Source organism: Hypanus sabinus, chromosome 5 (assembly GCF_030144855.1).
Source record: "Hypanus sabinus isolate sHypSab1 chromosome 5, sHypSab1.hap1, whole genome shotgun sequence".
Lineage (NCBI taxonomy): Eukaryota > Metazoa > Chordata > Chondrichthyes > Myliobatiformes > Dasyatidae > Hypanus > Hypanus sabinus.
The window spans coordinates 135,909,813-135,926,348 of record NC_082710.1 but is presented as its reverse complement, the minus strand read 5'-3'; the positions used below and the strand labels follow the sequence as shown (position 1 = coordinate 135,926,348).

The 16,536-nt window shown below is 39.1% G+C and overlaps 1 long non-coding RNA gene across 1 annotated transcript in view; it reads left to right on the top strand.

Moving 5' to 3' along the window:
- Positions 1-1,354: 1,354 nt before the first annotated feature.
- LOC132394385 (uncharacterized) overlaps positions 1,355-16,536 on the top strand; it is a 54,030-nt gene continuing 38,848 nt past the window's right edge. Inside the window, exons 1-2 of the long non-coding RNA XR_009512299.1 lie at positions 1,355-1,440; positions 4,925-5,010. This is a non-coding gene — a long non-coding RNA (uncharacterized LOC132394385). The remainder of the gene's footprint in view (positions 1,441-4,924; positions 5,011-16,536) is intronic.

Here is a 16,536-nt window from a genome sequence, read left to right as displayed (position 1 = left end):
CTCAGGACAACAAATACCCCCTCCTCTGTATGTAGCCATGATCTCACTGCTGCTTTGCCTCATTTCTATCAAATCTGTATCCATCTCCTGAGTAAATATAGATGCAAAAAAATTGATTTACAATCTCCCCATCACTTTCATCTCCATGCATAGATGACGACTTTGATCTTCCAGAGGACCAACTTGGTCCCGACCTATTTTTTTGCTCTTAATATATCTGTAGAGGTCATTGAAATTCCCCTTCATTTTATCTGTTAGAGCAATCTGAGGGCTTCTGTCACCCCTCCTCATTTCTTCTTAAGTGTTTTCTTGCATTTCTTATTCTCCTCAATTTGCTCCTTCCTGCCTATACCTGTTATGCAGCTCCTTTTTCTAAGCCAGGGCCTCAACAGCTCTCGAAAACCATTGTTTCCTAAACCTGTTATCCTTGCCTTTTATTCTGACAGGAACATACTGTGGTGAACTACATATATCTGTCTGGACAAACCCCTCTGCTGACTGCTCCTGTGGCTCCTCCCACAGACCCCTGTATAAAGGCGGTTGGAGGCACTGCTCCCCGCTCAGTCTCCAGGATGTTGTGCGGTGGTCCCTTGCTGCTAATCGTGGTCTCTTGCAGCTAATAAAAGCCTATTGTTCACCTCCCGTCTCCGAGAGTTATTGATGGTGCATCACATACAAACTCTGTACTGTCAAAAATCCACTTGCTATCTTCCACTTCCCAAATACAGCTTTGCCAAAAGACAACCTGTCTTAATACACAAATGCCAGATTCTTGCTGATACTATTTCTACCAGACCTAACCTTCTCCATAATTACAATGAACCTATTGTATATGATCACTAGATGCAAAGTGTTCCCCTACACAAACTCCTAGAACCTTTTCTGTCTCATTCCTTAATAGAAGATCTAGAATCTTAAAAAAATGCTGCATTGGATTGAACTTGCATTGTACATTATTATTTCTTTCAAGAACCATGGCCTATGTAATGTTTTGGAAACACAAAACACTAGTGCAAACGCAAATGCCCCATGTGGCTATCCAGGCTGAGAGAGATTCCCCAGCTGGAGTCCAGCAACTCTTAAGTTATGCTGGGGAATCTGTTGGTTGAGCCTGTGCCGGGTTAGATCTGAACAGTGGTAATGATTGGGTTAATGGTTTGGGGTAATTTCCGTTCTGTTAACAGTTTGAATTCAATTTATACTTGTTTTCTTTACAAGGTGTGTACATTTTTATATGATTTAATTTTCCTTCAATTTTTACACATATAACTGCAAATTGTGAGGGGGATTTAACTTTAAATAATAGAGGGCGTACATTTAAATGAAATGGGTTAGGTTCAGAGGAGGTATGCAGGGAAAGTTTTGTTACACTGAATGTGGTGGATGCCTGGACATCACTATTGCTGTAGTTAACTGGAAAGAAAAGGAAAGACAAGCTCGGTATGTATGTTAAATATATATGTATATCTGCAGAGCCTAGAGTAAGCAATCCAGTTATTGTGTTCCTTGAAGTAACAAACAACCTCTGGCAGTGCACTCTGCTGAATTATAAAAGCGCTCACTCAGTGTACATCATCTGGGTGAAGTAATTTAGATATGGGAAAATTTCTGTGAAATATATTGATTGCATTATCGATTGGAAAGTCAATTGCTGTTGAATGCCATTTCCACCATTTTAATCCTGACACATTTTGACATATGGGGCTGAAACTGCTGTAGCCTGAAGACAGTAACAGCACATGAAGACACTGGGCTGGTGATGGAGAGGGGGGATGGTGGCTCAGGAGGGTGGGGGTGCGGATATCAGGGACAGAGGGGCAGCAGCTGAGCCTCAGGAAAGTTTAACAGAAAAACCTTCTGTCTGAAGAAATAAATAAATCCAGAATAAATAATTAATCCATGCTTTTTTAAAGAACTTTACTTCAAGGTTGATTGAAACTTTAACCTCAGTCTCAATAAAAAAAGCTTCAAATTTTCCAGACCTTGAATTTTACAACAGTACGTTGAATTATGCAGTATTTAGTCAATTATTCATCCCTTCTAGCTCGAAATGCCTGTGCTTTGAAAGCATGCAGAAATGGCTTTGCAGAATGCTATGTATGCTGTGTCAACACATTTCACTCCAGATTGCTTACAAGACAAATTTTTGTTTCAACATTGATTCTATTTTTTTTCATGCTGGTTTGTAATAAGGTACCTGTTTCAGATCAAGCCAAGTCTTTAGCTTGGTGGCTGTTAAAGTGGAATTACTTTATCATATCACCAGAGCTACTGTAAGAGTCTTATTTGGTTAGTATACATTACTGATTAATGTATATCTGAAAATCAAGTGGAACATTTCACAAGAGGAAATAGAATCTCATCGTACACAGCTGTTTCTATTTTCAAAGCTCCTGTTATCTATTAAAAAACATATTGGACTTACAATGTAAATAGATTTAAACTAATATTGTCATGATCCTTCTTAATGTTAAACTTGTTTTCACAAGGAGAGGGATTCATCCAAAATCCTTCCGACTTAGCTGAGATCAGACATCTTACTGAGAAGGTGAATTATTCCTTGCCCTGTCGTGTGAATGAAAAGCTGAAATGAAAATACAAATAACAGCATCATAAATACAGAAATGTACATAAATAAATCATGTAAATGTACGCAGTTTGCTTCGCTGGCAGCACAATTATAGAAAATGTGCTTGTTTAACAAGAACTATCGAGTCTGCTTTTATACTGCTTTGCCCTATAGTAATTCATCTCAAGAAAATAGCGTTCAACTGTTTTTCAGTCCTGAGTGCATTGTTTTCCTCTCTGCCACTGTAAATAGCTGACTTCTGTTGTTTTACCCTCCCTTAGTAACAAAATATCCTTCCATGTTATGATATCATATTAAAAGTGTCTCTTTTAACCCATGGTAAACCAAATCTCTGCCTTTGTTGGATGTCTAACCCAAACCATTTTAATATATTCTCTGCTTAAAGTGGAGATTTGTTAAACATGGCATTTATTCAAGATTTAAATAACAACACTGAAGAAACATTGAAGATATTCTCCATAAGCTCAACAGTATTACCTTAGAAGAGGCTGATGGCTTTTGTCAGCTTAAAACTAAATATTCCTGTATAGGATTACATTTGACTGAAGGAATATTTAGGGGGGGGGGGAAGTTAGCATTTATTGGGCTCACAGAGGAAGAATGGGTGAAGTGCTATAAACCTAGCTGCTTCAAGAAAAATTAAGTAACTTCATTGTTATCATTCAGTTGTTCAATATTCTTTCAGGTTCAGATAGCACAAATAGCTATCCACCAGGTAAAATACTGTTGGAATGACAATGCAGCAAATGGTGTTGCAAACTTAGTACTCTGGCAACACATGTTTGATTCTTTCCCCAGGTCAGTCTACATGAAGGTTGCATTTTCCCTTGCAACCAGTAGGGTTTCTTGCTGACTGCTCCAGTTTCTTTCTAAAGATGCATTTACAGATATTTTTGCCTGCTATAATTTATCCCTTACTGAGAATATGTAGATTTTGTATTTCTTTTTTCAGGAGAGGAAGATGGGATCCTTGGAGAGTATATTACAAATATCTGGCTATATAGGGCAAAATAATTAAGATATTTAGGAAAGCACAAGGGGTAATTTTCTCCATTGTATGAGACATAGAAGGCAAGGATAAGGAAGATGTGCTCGAACTGTTTAGCACATTAGTTAAGCAGCAATAAGGGTACCATGCACATCTCTGGTCATCACATTTACAGATAGAAGATCGTAGTCCTAATGAAACTGCAGAGAAGACATACAAACATGTTTTCAAGAGTGGAGGATTAAATTTGGGAAGAGATACTGCCGAAGGTGTGTATGCTTACTTTTGAACAAAGAAAGCCTGTGGAGAAATAGAAGTTTAGACGGAGTGAACATATCCCTTAAGCAGTAGGGGATAGAGTTAACGTAATAGATGGAAAGATTAGTGGAGTGAGGTGAGTGGGGTGGGGGGGGGGGGTTGGAATTGATTAAATAAATTTCTCTAAGTTTAGTTGGAGTCTGAAATTTAGTGTCTGAAAATAAATCAGAAACCCTCATTAAAATTATTTAGATATCTGGAAGATTATCTGGAGATGGAACCAGAAGAAAATATCAAGAACTAACTAGTGAAATTAATCTGAAGTGCATTTTCAGTTAGTATGGACAAAATGGGCTGAACAGACTCTCTGTCTGAAGCTTTTATAACTCAGTGATTAAACCCTTGGTCTGAGGTTCTACCTGGCAGAAAACATCCCAGGAACATCAGTAAATGCTTCTATTGTGGTGCCTTGATCTTGTGAGCTGCCCTCAACCTCACTGCAAAACTTGAATTAATAGAGAGAGAGAGAGGGAGAAAGATTATATGAGGAGAGAAAATGCTTAGGCTTTTTAAAAGCATAAAGAAAAATATAAAATGCAGTTCAGCAGTAAATTGGATCACAAAGGATAGGCTATCTGCAGTCATTAGTCTCATTTGGAAAAACATGTGCTAAAAGGCTTTGGGTTGCTTAAGCTCACGCTTAATTTATTGGGCAATTGTTCCCTGGAGTGGTAAGGAACACTTTCTGGGATTGGTAATAAGATAAACTGCTGGCGAAAAAGTGGATGCCCACTTTTATACAGTAACTTCTATTGCTTCTCCATGAGGTTTGGTTCATTGCGGAGGTGAGCATAAAGATCATTAACATCAATAATTTCACTGCTCACATGATTTATGGTGTGTTGTGATTATATTCTAAAATGTGCCCTCCCTTAAATTAACACCCTTGGGCCCTAATTCAAAAGGTAAGCATTAATTTCTCCATGGTCGTTGGTATTGCATTGTATCAGCATTTAAATTGGGAAACACAATTCAGTGCATGAATGAATAAAGTTCATGATGTTACTGTATTTCTACTTCCTTTTCAGAAATATTTTCATAACAGGGCTTTTCCTTGTGCTTAAAGAAAACCAGAAATCAAATTGTGTTGCTTAGATCAACCAATCAAGAAGAGGTGAGTAAAATTTTTCAATCTGGTTGGACATTCACAAATGCAGCTCAGTATTTTCTACAGATATTATGATGTCTGCTGATGCTTTTGAAAATTTATTAAATTAATACACAAAAAACATATTATCAGTATCCTGTTTTGGAAAGGAAATTTATGTTGGAGGACGTTTTCTTTGCAATCGGGACCCAACATTTGTCTGCAATGATGTCTTTTTCCATACCTGATTTCAGGGGGATTTTCTATTGCCTTGAGCATGAAAAATGGTACCACACTGTACATTTAAACTGTGTAATTAAATTCAAAATGAGATATGAACATTACTTCCAGAGATGATATTTATTTCCTGTCTTCAATTACCCTCAAGAAAGTGGGAGTGAGCTTTTATTTTGAATTTCAAGAAACCATAAGTGGGGTCATATAGTCATAGAAAAGTACAGCACAGAAATTGGCCCTTCAGCCCATCTAGTTTGTGCCTAGCCTTTTAAAACTGCTGACTCCCATTGATCTGCACCAGGACCATTACCCTCCATACCCCTACCATCCATATACCTACCCAAACTTCTCTTAAATGTTGAAATCAAGTTCACACACACCACTTGTGCTGGTGTTCCAAGATCTCAAGCCAGCAACAGTGAAGGAACAGTAACATGCGGATAATGTACAATTTGGGGCAGGAGTTGGAGGTGGTGGGAACTGTCACAGAATTATGAGGCTAATGCTTGGTGAACAGCTTTTCTGGCCCCATTCGAAGTGAACCCATCCAGCCTGAAGATTGTATTGTTGAATTTCATGTGAACAAACGAACATATGAGTTAGAAATAACAGTAGGCCACAAGGACCTCAATACCATTCAATATCATCACCTACCTTCCGCCTCACTCTCACCTGGTCTCATATATCACCTACCAGATTGTATTCCTACTTCTTATTCTGGCCTCTACCCACTTCCTTTGAAGGGTTTCAGCTTGAAACATCATGATTGATTACCATTCATCGATGCTGTCTCACCTGTTGTGTGTATTTTTCAAGATTTCCAGTATCTGTACAATCACTTCTGTCATTAAAGTTGACTACTTTTCATAATGAGATTGCCTAATCCATCCCAATTCCCACCTAAAATATACTGCTGATCCCTGGGGAATGTGTTTTGCATTTAATATTTCAGTGGAAATTTATTGTTTGAGCATTCTTGCTCATTTAAATAATTCATTACGGCTTGTATGTATAATTACGTTATGGCATACGTCATCACGCTACCATGTGATATGCACGTGTATTGCTTAAAGTACTTAAACTCACATTTTGGACTTCCGTGTCTTCCTTTGAATTAGTTTATTCTTTTGAAGCTACAAAACATAACAGAATGGATCATGGACCATTTAACCCTATAAATTCAGTCTGCCAGTCAATTAGACTGTGGTGATTTGTAAGTTCTGCCACACATTTCAAAGAAGGCAGAGGAACACAGTCAGTGGAGCTGCTGCCTCACAGTGCCAATTCAGTCCTGATGCTGTCTCTGTGGAGGTTACATATTCTTCCTGTGACTCTGTGAGTTTCCTCTGGGTGCTTAAGTTACCTCCCACGTTCCAAAGACATTCAAGTTGACAAGTTATTTGGCCTCTCAAAGTTACCCCAAGTTTGAAGATGAGTGAAAGAATCTGTTGGGTAGTGGAAGAAGGAAGGAACATGGGCAGAATCAAGGAGGAGATACAGGAGCCTGAAGACACACACTCAATATTTCAGGAACAGCTTCTTCCCCACAGCCATGAGATTTCTGAACAAACAATGAACCAACTAATACTTTTCCTGTATTTTTCCCCTCGCTTTTTGCACTACTTATTAAATTTAATTTCATATACACTTCTTATTGTAATTTGTAGTTTTTATTACTTTGCATTGCAATGTACTGCTGCCACAAAACAACAAATTTCACAACATATGCCATTGATATTAAACCTGATGCTGATTCTGATACACAACAACACATTTACTTTGATTTACTTTGCTCTCAGAATGTTGAGGGATTCTTATACATCAGGAACTATTTTGAGCTCTTATCCAAAAATTCTGGGTTTTTAATTGGCTAATAATTTGCATAAACTTAAAGTAATGTTTATAGTACAATCATTATAATGACAGATGTAGTTCAACCTGAAAGAGTGTGAAATGATTCACTTTGGGAAGATGCATTTGAAAGCAGGATACAGAGTTAATAGCAAAACTGTTAGCCATATTCAAAAACAGAGAGAACTTATGGTTCAGTAACATAGATTTCCCAAAGTTGACACACAGGTTGACAGAGTGGGTAAGAAGCTGTATCGTGATTTGGCCTTCATTAGTCAGGGCATTGAGCTTAAGAGCCAAATAGTAATGTTGTTGTTGTTAAAAATTCTTGGTTAGACCACATTTGAATATTGTGTTCAGTTCTGATTGCCCCATATTTGGAAGCTTTAGAGAGTGTGCAGAGGAGGTTTTCCAGCATACTTCTTGGACTGAATGTTTTATGAGGACAGGTTAAGTGAGTTAGGGCTTTGCTCTTTGGAGCAAAGGAGGATGAAATGTAACTTGATATAGGTGAACCAGATGATAGGGGCATAGATCAAGTCAATAGTCAGAGATGTTTTAACAGGGCTAAAATGACTAAGATGAGGGGCATACTTTTAAGCTGATTGGAGGAAAGTCTGGGGGGGATGTCAGAAGTAACTTTTTTTTTTATACACAGGAAGTGGGGGGTATTGTGGAACATGCTGCCGGGGTGGTAGTAGATGTGGTGTATTTAATATTTCAGTAATATTTGAGTAATATTGTGAATATATTGTCTGATTAATATTCTTTGTTTGTTTACATAATTTGTTACCAGCTATATGTAAAAGTACATGAATGGCATATGTCATTACGCCACCACGCCCTATGTGAGCCTCTCACTAAAGAAAAGGAAAGTAAAAGCAAGTAGGCATGTTTCCCCCAGCTTCTGTGTTTTTCTTTTGGTTAGTTTTCGGAGTTACAAAATGTAACAGTAGAGGCAGAGACATTAGAGTCATCTAACAGACCCTTAGACGTGCATGTGGATGATAAAAAAATGAAGAGCTATGTGGGAAGGAAAGGTTAGATTGATCTTAGAGTGGTTCAAAATATTGGCACAACATTGAAGGCCGAATGGCCTGTACTGTGCCATAATGTTCTATGTTCTACTATCTGAAAAGCAAAAAGCTTTGATTAAAATATTGTTTCAACTATAACGACATCTATAGAACTCACTGAGAAAATATTCACTGATTTGAATCTTGAAATGAAGATGTTATTGTATGACGAAAGGTTTAGCAGGATGAGGTACAGAAGGATTAGAGATGACCTGAAGAAGATGCCTATGATTTTGAGGAGTGCTGGGCAGCATAGTGCTGAGAGGTTGTTTTCCCTACAATCACCTAGAACTTGGGGCACAGTCTTAGAATAAGTGTCATGAGATTCGTTGTTTTGTGGCAGCAGTACAGTGCAAGACATAAAAATTGCTGTGTCACAAAAATAAATAAATACTGTAGTGCAAAAGAGAGATGAGATATTATTAAAAACACAAAATGCTGGCAGAACTCAGCAGGCCAGCCAGCATCTATGGGAGGAGGTAATAATGACGTTTTGGGCCCTTCATCAGGAGACAACACCAGTGAATCTGCAGATGCTGGAAATAAATAAAAAACGCAGAATGCTGGCTGAACGCAGCAGGCCAGACAGCATCTATGGGAGGAGGTTATAACGACGTTTTGGGCCAAAATCCTTCATCAGGAGGGTATTAATATTATTAAGAATATTAATTATATTAAGATATTATTAATGGTTTTGTGGCCCATTGAGAAATCTGATGGTGGAGAGGAAGAAGCTATTCCTAAAACCTTAAGTGTGGCTCTTCAGACTCCTATACTTTCCCACCCCCCCCCCTCCCCTGATGACAATAACAAGAAGTGTCATGTCCTAAATGGTAAGTTTCCTTAATGATGGATGCTGCCTTCTTAAGGCAGCATCTTGTGAAGATGTCTTCAATGGTGATGGGTTGTGGAGGGAGGGGGGGGGCGGTGTGGATTGTGCTATGATGACTCTGTCTGAGTCTACTTCCCTCCGCAGCACAATGGAGAGGTAGCGGGAAAGGTAAGATAGTATCAATGATAAGCCTACAAAATGCTAAAGAATCAGGGGCAGATCGATCTACTCCTGTTTCAGTTTCTTATGTTCTTACGTTGTTGGAAATACACTCATACAGTTAACTAGAAGACTGGTACTTTGTAAGTGGTGGTATGGCTTTCAGGTGTGAAGAATTGAGTCACTCACTTTTGGATATCCACCCTCTGAACTGCTAATATCTAGATTAGGAGACGCCAAGAATGCCATTAAGGAAAATAAAGCAGAATAGTTCTTATTGATAGTTTAATCTGAGTTGATTCTGTCAGCCATTTCATCTCACAGTCTGTAACTAAAGTATGATAGTTTGTTCCATTGACAATGCAATTGTAGCCAAATCCTCCAGAAGGCTTTTCAGGCACATCTAATATTAACGTTATCAACTCACTTCTGTGACTGAGGACATCAACCTACTACCCCCTTGATAAGTATTTTATAGATCTTCTGTGCCTCCTGCAATCTCTGACCTTTGTAGCTCACTTCCTAGCATCACCTTTGTTCAGGATCACTTTCTGTTTCTGGAAGATCTTGATTATATCTCTTGCTCTTTTACTCTGCTGCTCAAATGCTCAATCATGCTTGCTCACTTTTGCTGCTGGCATTATTAATGTCATAATTCACCGAATCAAGTTTTCCCTGCAATATTACTGTGCATTACTTTGTAGCAAACAAAGTTTCATTGCCTCCAGTTATTCCCTAAACTCCCTAGCTACTTGTCCTCATAGTTCAGTCTCATCAGAGCACATCCTGCAGAAAGGGATATAGAGCTTAAAATTTCAGGTCACAACCCTGTCTGACGTGACCTGAAACATTAACTCTGTTTCATTTTCCAAGAGATGCTGCTGGTTTGTTGAGTGTATCCAGTTGTTTCAGCTTCCAAGCAGCTGTAGGTTTTTATTTATAATTTTCACCCTAGGTGAATGATCTGCTCTTTCATAATGACCCACACAGCACAGAAACAGAACCTACCAAAATATCCCAGGTATTACCTTTCATTACAATATTAGCTGATTACCATTTAAGTCAAGGCCAGTATTTGAATATTGAATTTAGATATCTTCTGAAATCTCTTCTATTTATCTACCTTCAATGCTAATATCCTTCACTTTGGTAGTTATAGCCGGCTGGGGTGTAGTGGCATCTGCACCTGACTTCAAGGGAAGTGGGCATGGGCTCAAATCCAGTCGGCTCCTTGCACGACTTCCATCCATACTGGGTTGGGCATTGAGCCAGCAAATCATCCTCACAAAAAAAAACAGACAAATGCTAAGGAAACAGCTAGGTTGAGACCCGATCTGCTGCAAGGCACCAAAAGGAACGATGACTTTGGCTGTTTCTTCCATTTCCCCCCAGTGCAGAAGGTCCCAATCTAGGGTGCACAGACCCTTTGCTTAATGGTATTGGTCCATGACATCAAAAAGGTTGGAAACCCTTAGCCTTGTGCTTGGTCTTTAAATGTCTAGATTTTTAACCCCTTTATCAAGCACTTCTGTATGGTTTTATTGGATTTATAAGTACTGCAGAACTACTGAAAATTGTGTTTTGTACACCTTCAATAAAATTCCATCCCTGACTAATACAGAAAAGTGGGTTAGTACAAAGTGTTGCACAAGACATTCGGAACAGAATTTGATTTTCAACTTTGAAGTAGTTATCCTGTGAAATGTAGTCATAATTCAAACTAGCTAGCAGTTCTTGAATGATTTCATATTCGGCAGATAATTATATGAAATACACAGATTATAACATTTCCTGATCAGTCTACGTGCAATTTATAAAATCAATATGGCACCTAATAGAAGCTGAAGCCTTGATCATCATAAACTAAAAGTAGCTAGTATTATAGAATGGTATATTTTTGTTGTTAAAACCAACTTCAATATTAGAATAGCAAGCCAGATAAATTGGGAATATAACAGAACAGGAACTTTATGCGGGGCATTGATCAACTTGGAAAGTAGGCAAGAGAATGTCAGATGGAATTTAACACAGACAAGGGTGAAGTGATACATTTTGGGATGTTAAACCAGGGCAGACATACACAGTGAAAGGCAGGACCTTGGGGATGTTTGTTGAACTGGGAGATCTTAGGGTACAAATATGTAAACATAAATCATTTGTGCTTGGCACATACAGCTTCTCCAGCTTTATATTTGTCTTAATTAAGTTAATGCAAAAATTTTTAACTACTTTTACCTGTGTGAATGCCCAAGCTAGTCCCATTTGCTTGGATTTAGCCCAGGAGTTAGCGTATCACCCTCTAAATCTTTCCCATCCATGTATTTATCCAAATGTTTTTTAAATGCTCCTCAACTGCTTGCTCTGGCAGCTATTCCACATAGCTATGAAGAAGTTCTCCCTGAGTTTCAATTTAAATCTTCCCCTGCTCATCTTGAACTTATTCCCTCTGGATGTTGGCTCACTTTCCCTGGGACAAAAAAAGAGAGCTGGGGTGTACAGTTATCCAACATTCTTTAATCAGTTACAGTGGCATCTTTCCATTTGAGGATCTCAATGATTAGATAGCCAACATAAATAAAATTTGTTTATTGGGCTTTGTCAATTTCTACACATGGTCTCAGAGGATCTGTCCACAAGAAAAAAGCATGTCAACATCCTGCAGAGTCCTGATGAATGGTCTTGGCCCAAACTGTCGACTATACTCTCTACCGTAGATGCTGCTGAGTTCCTCCAGCATTTTGAGTGTGATGCAAACATCCATCCTCCATACTTCCCTATAACTTTAAGGAGATTCAGCATGTCATTGAAGACAAAGGCAAACTTATAGAGATGTGTAGTGGAAAGCATTCTAAGATTAACTTTATTTGTCACACTTACATTGAAACATTTAGTGAAATATGTAATTTACATCAACAACCAATACAGTCCGAGGATTGTGCCATGACATTTCAGAGCCAACATAACATACCCACAACTCACCAGCCCTAACCATCCACCTTGAAATGTGAGAGGGAACTGGAGAACCCAGAGGAAACTCACACAATCACAATGAAAACACACAAACTCCTTACAGACTGCAGCAGGAGCTGAACTCTGATCTTATAGCTGACACCGTAAAACATTGCGCTAACTGCTATGCCGCAGTGCCACCTCATCATGGTCTGGTTTAGAAACTCCATTGCCCAGGGACACAAGAGGCTATAGAGAGTGGTGGGCTCAGGGTCCATAATGACACTTCAGTATATGCCACCTTTCCCTATCATCGGGAATATGTTCAAGAGGCAATGCCTCAGGGAAGTGATATCCATCATCATGGAGCCCAAAATCCAGGCCATGCCCTCTTCTCATTGATGCTATCAGCACGAGGACCCATATTTTAAGGTTCAAAACAGCTTCCTCTCCACTCCTGAATCAACCAGAAAAACCTTAATTCTACATTGAGCTACAGTATATCTCCCTCAACTTGCACTAACACTGCTATGTTTATTGTGTTTATTCTGTTACTTTAGTGTGTATAATTTATGTTAATTTAATTTTATGTTAACTCATCTTTGTCATGTGTCTAATGTACTGTGCTGCTGCTCCAAGAAAGTAATTTTCATGCCATTTATATCCTGGGTATGACAGTAACCTTGTATTTGATCTATCACATGCAAAATCTCCCCTTAATGTTCCCTCAAAATACAGTGTGTACCATTGCCCTTTTGTAATCAGGAGCTCCCAAGTGCGTGGAATATGAGTTCAGACTTAGACCATTTGCACTTGGCCAATGCCAATCTGAGAATCTCTATGTTAAATTGGTCGGAGACTGAGCAAAGAATGTGTGCTACTGATTTTTTGGGTCCTGCTTGCCTGCAAGAACTTCGTGGTAGCTGTTATCCATCTGTCATCAAGCAGCAACTGAGGCTTACAAAGTAACATTAAAATGACTGCAGATACTCTCTTACATTATTCTGCAAATCAGCTTACACTTCCTAACTGCAGAGACATTAAGAACTATCCCACAATCCATCTATTCCACTGTTCAGGTTTATTAATATGATTCAAGTATCAGTTGGGTCTGAGCCCAGGCACTAACATTAAAACTACCGAGTGATGTTTCCAATGCAGGACACGCACACACAAACAAAGCAATCTCAGCATGTGTTAACAAGTCAAGCTCGCAACACTGCAGACAGCTTGAAGGTGAGCACTCTCAAATTATGTGCCATTTCTTGCAAAGTATGAGCCAGAATTACTGCTCAGTTGAATGGGACTTACTTCAAACAAAAGCTGATTGGAAACATAGGATTAGGAATAGGATGCTTGGTCCCTTATGTCCTTTCTACACTTCAAACAAATGATAGGTTACCTCTGACTTGGGACTAATTTAGTGCTTTGGTGTTGTTACTGTGAGAAATTGGATTATAGCTTTTCTTGGGCCATAGGGAAAATAATGGGTGTGGGGAGTGGGTAGCAATACATAAAGGAGGAATATCTAACTACCTGCATTAACAGGGTTGGACAACTGAATGGCAAATACAATTTGTGGCCCTAGAGTCCAAATTGCTCAAAAATGATGTACCCCTGTGAGCCCTGGAACAATGTAATGTATTGTGGATGTATTCAAACAGGTTGCATCATGGTCTGGTAAAACAATCTGAATGTACAGGGATGTAAGAAGGTGCAGAGAATAGTGTGCTTAGCCCAAAACATCATGGGATTACTGCCTCAAGAAAGCAACATTTATCAAGACAATTCCAGCCACGCCACCTTTTTGCAGCTAGCACCAGGCAAGAGATACAGAAGCCTGAAGTCTCACACTACCAGGCTGAAGATCAGACACTTTGCTTCAAACGTTCAGATTTTGAGCCAACCGGCACAACCCTAATCTCTACAGTTTAGCAGCACTATGGCCACCTCCACTACTTTGCACTAAAATGAGCTTTGTTTTTGTTCTGATTATACATTTCAGATTCAGATTCAGTTTATTGTCATTTAGAAACCACAAATACAATGCAGTTAAAAAATGAGACAACGTTCCTCCAGAGTGATATCACAAAAGCATATGACAAAACAGACTACACTAGAAAATCCACATAACGTTTGGCAATCCCCAATCCAGAGTCTGGAGAGGCTGCTGTGTATTAATATCGCGCTACCGTCTTAGCACGTTCCCCGGAAAGGAGCTCCAATCACACCAGACAAACAAGACCAAAAACTAAAGCTACAAGACCTGCACAAAACCACATAGTTACAACATATAGTTACAACAGTGCAAACAATAGCGTAATTCATAAAAAAGTAAACAGTTTATGGGCACAGTAAAAAAAGTCCAAAGATGTTAAAGGAGTATAAGTTCAAAATAAATCACCACACAGTTTCTACAAGTCCCCAGGGTCCCGACAGACTCGCCATCCCACGCCAGCGGCAAAAGGGAATACCCCCACTATAGACTTACACAGCGCTGCTTGACTCAGCCTCGCAGACGCAGCACACAACGAAAGCAACCTGACCGCAGCAGACTCCGAGTCCGTTGAACCTCTGAGCCAACAACCATCCAATCCGGCACAGCTTCTCCGAGCACCATCCTCTACCAAGCGTATTAAGACAGCCCCGCCAACGGCCATCAGCAACACGACCCCCAGGACCTTCCCAGCAGAGTCCCAGACCTCACAGCAGCAGCAACGGAGAAGGTCTTCCTGGAGATTTCCTGATGTTCCTCCATGCTCCCACATCTGTTTTCAATTGATTATGATTGCGCACGGCACCCCACTTCACAAATAACAGATCATCAGCTCCAGAGTGGGCGCTACAAGCAGCGTCACGCCGCCATCTTGGAAAAATAAAAGATGTGCATAATCTCTGATTAATTTGTTTTTCTTGTGAATGCTGCTTATCTGATGTTGTGTGTTTATGATGCTGCCAATACTTCATTGTGTTAAGACAATAAACTCAACTTCGACGTTGAAAATCAAAGCTCTGAATGTAAATTCCGCAGCATAATGACAAGAACAGAGCAAGGCGATATTTGATAGTTTAAGCATGTGATTTATTTTTTGACAGCCCCTGCCTCTGTAGTTTACACATGTTCAAATGGAGTGTAATATTCAAAATAAAGTTGGGATTTATCATTGAAGGACTTCTTTTCAAAGTTTACAAATACTAGTATGGGCAGCCCACAAATTACATGAGAGTCTGCAACTGAGAACTGTCCATGTACTGACTTCTCTATAAGTCAAAACCACCCAATTTTTACAGTAATCCACTTTTATCACTGTATATACACTAGCTATTACTTTATTATTTATTGAAAAAAGCCTAACATTACCCAAAACATAATTCAGAATTTTTGTCTCTGCAACCTTTTAAGATTGTGTCAGACATCTGAAGTAGATACAAGTCCTGAGAAGGCAAGAGAGCTGATAATTGCATGTAAGTCAAGGAGGGTAATAGATAGTGGAATGTAGAGAGTGAGACTTGGTTGAGATGAATTGGAATATGCAATTGCAATTGTTAATGATAAATGGATTTTTATTTTAAAAGTAAGAACAGTTCATCACCAGGGTATAATGGTCTGGTACTTGGTCAGTCATTGGAAGCTGAGCTTCATTGGATGAATAGCAGATTAATCCCTAAGAAAGTTATAAATTAATGTAACATTCAGTTCTCAGCCTAGAGATAAAATGAGAAAGGATGTCCTTGTGCTACCTGTTCCATTGAGGTTACGGTAATCTCTCAAACCTAAGTAAACACATCTCATTAGAGAGTAAGGAATTCAGGTGTTTGATCATTACTAAGAATATCAAACCAAGACATTTACATACCATTGTTGATGGTATTCAATTACCAGAGCTGCAGAGGAGAGGCAAGTCTGGTTCAAGCTTCATCAAATGTTTCCCTTTGTCATAATGAAGAAATTTGGGCAAGTAGGAAAATGAGTGGTGGCCTCATAATTCCCCTTGCTATACTGCCATTCAATAAACTTCACCCCTATTGACTCATTGTGAATCAACAGCTTATGAATATATACACGTGTTATGAAAAGTAAATGCATAATTCTCAATAAGAGAAAAACCTTCACACCAAGAGGAATCAGCATCATGCTTTAAATGAGCACATGAATCTATAAAGCCCCATTTGTACGTCTGAGCTTTTGATCACACTACCTACCATTACAAAAGTGGTCTTATAACCATATAACCATATAACAATCACAGCACGGAAACAGGCCATCTTGGCCCTCCTAGTCCGTGCCGAACCCTTAATCTCACCTAGTCCCACCTACCCGCACTCAGCCCATAACCCTCCACTCCTTTCCTGTCCATATACCTATCCAATTTTACCTTAAATGACACAACTGAACTGGCCTCTACTACTTCTACAGGAAGCTCATTCCACACAGCTATCACTCTTTGA